The sequence below is a fragment of the Octopus bimaculoides genome, chromosome 1, assembly GCF_046866305.1.
Source record: "Octopus bimaculoides isolate indiv1 chromosome 1, ASM4686630v1, whole genome shotgun sequence".
In the NCBI taxonomy this organism is placed as follows: Eukaryota; Metazoa; Mollusca; class Cephalopoda; order Octopoda; family Octopodidae; genus Octopus; species Octopus bimaculoides.
Window position 1 is genome coordinate 194,698,024 of NC_142928.1, and position 6,187 is coordinate 194,704,210.

The 6,187-nt window shown below is 45.0% G+C and overlaps 1 protein-coding gene across 1 annotated transcript in view; it reads right to left on the reverse strand.

Annotated features, from left to right (window-relative positions):
- The window catches only part of LOC149137923 (uncharacterized), a 13,131-nt gene extending 11,924 nt beyond the window's left edge, over window positions 1-1,207 (reverse strand). The window contains exon 1 of the mRNA XM_089364894.1: window positions 1-1,207. This exon is cut by the window's left edge and continues 169 nt beyond it. The gene's annotated coding sequence lies outside the window, so the exon portion shown is untranslated.
- Between the last annotated feature and the right edge of the window lie 4,980 nt (window positions 1,208-6,187).

The window sequence follows — 6,187 nt, forward strand, 5'->3', positions numbered from 1 at the left end:
TATCATAACTATGCTTGAACAGGGGTTGAGTATTTCCTGTGCATGTGAAAGATACACATGTATGTGTAAAATTGTAAATCAATATCTGTAAAGAATACATTAATATCATTCATGCGGATAACTCAACTTCATACATGCATGTACAGTAACCAGAGAAACTTTAGTGATACCTTCACATTATTATCTTTAGTAAATAGGATTTTCCAAAATGTAATGTTTATCACTAGAAAACTCAAAAAATCATGTCTGTATAAGCATTTCTGTTGACAGTCATGTTCTATTTCATCTTCAGATGCCAAATAAAAATGACAAGGAAGAGCATGCGAAGCGACCTCAGATTGAAATTTGGTAAAAAGTGTAGAAGTCTGTGAGTCAGATAGCAACTGGTTGGTCTGTAGCTCCATCACCTGTTTCAAGAATTCAGAAAAAAAATTAAAGAAAGTTCAAAAAGAAGGCTTTACCTACAAGAAGTAGCTGAGAAAGTTCCCTCATATCAAACTCAGCCAACCTAAAGTTAACACATCAGAAAATGTTATGCTGGCTACTACGTACACAAGCAAAACTATGGGATAGTCACGGGAGGAATGTTTCTTATCAAAAGATCAGCTTAATCTGAAGCTAAAGACAATCAACAATCTTATCAAGACTTCCCATGTATCTGCAGCAACCAAATCCAGTCATAACAGCTTATCTCTTTCTAATTTTTATTACTACCTACTGATAAGCTCACAAAATATGCCACACAGTAAAGAATCTTGTTATATATATGTGTGTCTGTATGTGTGTGTATCATTATCATTGCCTTTGCACAGCTTCTAATGATGGAGATATACTACGGTGTCAGCTCTTCACTACCAGTGAACTAAGGTAACACCTCTTATTTTTCGAGCACCTTCCGGAGTATTCGAGCGGTTCCAAGCAGTGCTGTTTTCTGCAAGAGCACCATCCTCATTGCAGTAATCTTATTGCAGCACCTATCGACTTTTCTTTCTTCCTTATCACATACCTTGTTGTCAGCTGGGAATGCTATATCTATGATCCAGCATAGTTTGTTTTCTTTCTCAATTAATACTGTCTGGCTTCCTATTCTCTATCTCATGGTATCATAAAATCTCATGGTATCATAAAATCCCACAGGATCTTTGCATTATCATTTTTGATGACGCCTTCGGGTTTGTGGTCGTACTGGCCGCCAACACTTTTTTCTGCAAAATAGGGGTAGATTATCCTGTTCAAGCTATATTATTAGCATTATCCTCCGATTGAGAATTTAAAATCACTTCTTTAACTTTCTAAGACATCTAAACGCTTCTAAAAGCAAACTTCGTTTGTTTGTTTACGTTTATCGTAATTTGAATTTAATTAATATTACAATTAAAGTAAAATGTAGTTGCGGAATTCGTGTAGATATACGATTAAGGTACACCTAGAAAAACTGTACAATATATACCCATATATAAGCAAAAAGAAAGGGCACACACATATACATGTAAATACACACGTACAATAAATAGCATATATATATGTATGCGAACATACATACATACATACATACATACATACACAGATACACACATTCATATTAATATACATGTCTGTATCTGCATATAAAAAAAATCACACACACACACAAACATACATACATACATACATACATACCTACATATCAGGTAGGTACAGGTAAGATCAATACCTAGATGTATACGTACATATATACATATATAGCAGCACACTCAGCCGTTCTTGCTCCGTGTGTAGAGTAGGATTCGCGGCAGACAAACTGTAAGCAGATACTTCGCTGCGGGCAAGCTAGAAAGTTGGTCAGCAGGAAATAAAAGGAATTCCGGGTGGAGAAGGATAACAGAAGAGTAACAGCAGGGTGCGTGAAACGAATCTGAGGGAACTATACAAAAAAAAAAAAAAAACTGACGACTTGCGCCCTATTGTACCTAAAGTAATAAACCTTTAGTAAATGCTTACTCGTCTCCACTTGTTTGTTTACGTATAGCTTGTCAAAGCTATAACTGGTGACCCCGACGATCGAACAACAACTCCCGCTACCGAAACAAACATGGTAGAAGCACAGGTCATCATGCTTAATCCTACAAAACACCACTGAGGTTGCCACAGTTCTGGTCTAAGAGGGCTGAGTTGTGGTTCGTGCAGGCGGAAGCTCAATTCGATATAAACAAGATAACGGCCGACCAAACGAAGTACTCGCACGTTGTGGGGGCACTAGACGAAGGCACGGCAACGAAGGTGCTGAACATTTTAACTCATCGCCCACCAACGAACAAATACGCCATATTGAAAGATACACTAGTGGATACATTCCGACGCAGTGAAAGAGAAGTGGCAGTCAGGATACTGGTGGAGGAATTAGGCGATTCCAAGCCGTCAGAACTGATGGACAGGATGTTGGCATTAGTACCCTCCCCCCGGTGAGTCACCTTCCTTTTTTTTGTTTAAAGAAATATTCCTCCGCAAGCTGCCACCCCAGGTCCAGGCCCTCATAATTCAAACCGAAATCAAGGACCTGCGGCAATTAGCAAAAGCAGTTGACAGGCATTTTTTATCCAGTGGTGTCCTGGCCAACGCCATAGGGTCGGCTTCGAGACGGGGTAAGGTTAAGCGTGATGACCTATGCTTCTACCATGCAAAGTTTGGTAAAAAGGCGATAAAATGTAAACAAACATGTAGCTTCAGGATCCCTTCACCAGCGAACCAGGGAAACTCCAGGGCCGGACATCGTTGAACACCTTTCTTCGAGCACATTTGCGACTGGTGGATTTGCGGGGAAGACGACTCCTCGACAACAACACATACGCTTCCGTACCTCTTGCAACATCTGCACATACCCCCCCCCCCCCCGCATAGCAACCATCTCACAGACCAAGAACGAATTCTCAGACCTTCTTGTTAGTCGCCTCAATCTCACCACTCCGACATTCTCCAAACCTACAGACCGCCACGAGGTGACACACCACATCTCCACCACCATCCCCCCCCCCAGTGCACAGCTGCACATGTCGTCTATCACCAGAGAAACTTGCAATCGCAAATGCCGAATTCGGCAATATGGAGGCCTAGGGTATTGTTCGCTGATCAAGCAGTCCCTGGTCATCCCCCCTGCACGTGGCCCCCAAATCCAACGGAGGTTATCGACCCTGCGGAGATTACCGTCGTCACAACGCGGATACGACACCCGACCGCTTCCTCATTCCAAATATACAAGATGTTTCAGCCCAGCTAGTCGGATGCTCAGTTTTCTCCAAGGTTACGTACACCCTTTCGGCTGAAAACGCGGCACAATCCTTCCAACGCTTGATGGACACTGTGCAGAGGTCTCGATTTTGTCTTTCCATGCTTAGATGACATCCTCATTGCAAACCCAAACGCAGAGCTACATAAGAAGCAGCTAGTGACTATTTTTGAGAGGCTGGAACAAAATGGTTTAGTAATCAACCCTGCCAAGTGCGTTTTTGGTGCCACAGAAATCGACTTCTTGAGACATCGAATCACAAGTGCCGGCGCTACACCCTTGCCAGGTAAAGTAAAAGCTATCCTATCCTGGCCACGCCCCACCACAAGCAAGGCTCCACATCAATTTCTGGGCTTGGTAAACTTTTACCATCGCTTCATCCCTTCTGCAGCAAAAGCGATGAGACCCCTATACAAGGCACTGTCAAAAGAGGGTGCAAAAAGACAGGTGGTGTGGGATAGTACAATGACTTCAGCCTTCGAATCCACAAAACAAGCCCTGGTCCAAGCAACGATGGTGCCCCATCCTCATATGTCAGCTCGCACTGCGTTCACAGTTGACGTATCCGACACAGCTATTGGGGACGTTTTAGAACAATACATCAACAGTCAGTGGCGACCAATCGCCTTCTTCAGCCGCCAACTACGACCTCTTGAACAGAAATACAGTTTTTGACAGGGAACTACTGGCTGTCCATCTAGGTGTCCGCCACTTTCGGTATTTCCTTGAAGGCCGCACGTTTACAGTGTTCACAGACCACAAACCACTCCCCCTTGCTATGAGCAAGCTCTCGGAGCCTTGATCTGCACGCCAACAACGACAGCTATCGGCAATTACTGAGTACACCACAGACATAGCTGGCAAGGGCAACCCAGTTGCCGACGCACTCTCTCGTGCTCCTACCCGCTCTCACACCTACCTAGCACCAATAACGGAAGACTTGGATTACGAAGCTATGGCTGCAACCCAACAGACAGATGACGAGATCAAAGCCCACCGCACTGCCATCACGTCACTTTCTTTGCAGGCTGTACATTTTGGCTCTAACGGCATAGCCACTGGCAAGCCATGACCAATCGTCCAATCAGCCTGGCGCAAGAAAGCTTTCGACATCATTCATGGTCTCTCCCACCCCGGTACTAAAGCCACACGGCGGCTGCTGTCAAGCCAGTTTATCTGGCACGGTATGGCCAAGCAAATTGGGGACTGGACCAGGTCCTGCATCCCCTGTCAACAAGCCAAGGTCCATCAACACACCAAAGCACCCCTCGGCAACTATGAACCACCTCAGGCCCGATTTAGTCATATCAACATCGACCTTGTCGGCCTACCACCTTCACAGGGTTGCTCGTACTTACTGACTTTGGTCGACCGCTACACCCGTTGGCCTGAAGCTATCCCTTTCCGCTGTACAGAAACACAAGAAGTCAGCCGAGCTTTCATCGCAAACTGGGTCGCCCGTTTCGGTGTCCCAGATAGCATCTTATCCGATCGGGGTTTACAATTCACCTCAAAGTTGTGGAATAACATGTGTGACCTTTTCGGAATCACAATGAACCGCACAACAGCCTACCACCCACAGGTCAACGGATTAGTGGAGAGATTTCACTGCCACTTGAATGAATCCCTGACAACCAGACTTAACGGGCCAGATTGGATCGACCAACTACCATGGGTAATGCTGGGAATCTGCACTGCCCCAAAAGAAAATCTCAACACTTCCTCCGCGGAAATGGTGTACGGTGCTCCCCTTATAGTGCCAGGAGAGTTCCTTCCGAATACGAATTCAGACTCGGATGTCAAAAGGTACCTCGCTCGACTAAGAGACAGCGTGGGCCAGTTGCGCTCTATTCCCATGTCGACACACGGTACATCCAGATCATCCGTACCAAATGACCTCTGCACAGCTAACTTTGTGTTCGTTCGACGTGACACACGATGAAGACCTCTCCAGTCACCCTACGACGGTCCATATCAAGTCATACATCTAGGGGATAAAACATTCCAACTCCTAATTGGTGGACGACAAGATACAGTCTCCATTGGTAGATTGAAATCGGCACATCTTAATATTGACAGCCCCGTCTAGGTAGCCCAACCACCAAACGGGTGCCGTCCTAGACAGATCACACGAACTCTTGACAAGCAACGGTCACCAAAGAATCATGTAACCACACGCAAGGGCAGGACAACTAAAACGCCATCCCGTTTCCAGTGACAGTCTACAGTTCTGGATGGGGGAGCTATGTAGAGTAGGATTCGTGGCAGACAAACTGTAAGCAGATACTTCGCTGCGGGCAAGCTAGAAAATTGGTCAGCAGGAAAAAAAAGGACTTCCGGGCGAAGAACGATGACAGAAGAATAACAGCAGGGTGCGTGAAACGAATCTGAGGGAACTATACAAAAACAACTGACGACTTGCGCCCTATTGTACCTAAAGTAATAAACCTTTAGTAAATGCTTACTCGTCTCCACTTGTTTGTTTACGTATAGCTTAACAAAGCTATACGTGGATGATGAAATATCTTTCAGGATGCAGACAGCAACGGATTCCTTCCGGTCCCTTCAGTCGCGTGTCTGGTCCCAGCATGGCATCACAAGGTAAACAAACATTGCTGTGTACCGTGCATGTGTACTGACAACGATTCTTTACTCATGTGAAACATGGACCCTTTACAAACATCATGTAAAAGTCCTTGAACGCTTCCATCTGAGATGTCTAAGAGACATTCTGAATGTAGGCTGGACCTTAAAAACTCCAGACACACAGGTCTTGAGAAAAGCTGATCTCTTGAGCATTGAGGCGATGGTGCACAAGCACCGGATTTTGTATCGTTTTGTGTTTCTCTGCTCGTTCATGCTGCCATCGCAATGGTGGCGGTGTTGGTTCTTTTTTTGTCGTTGTTCGTGTTGTTGCAGCTGTTA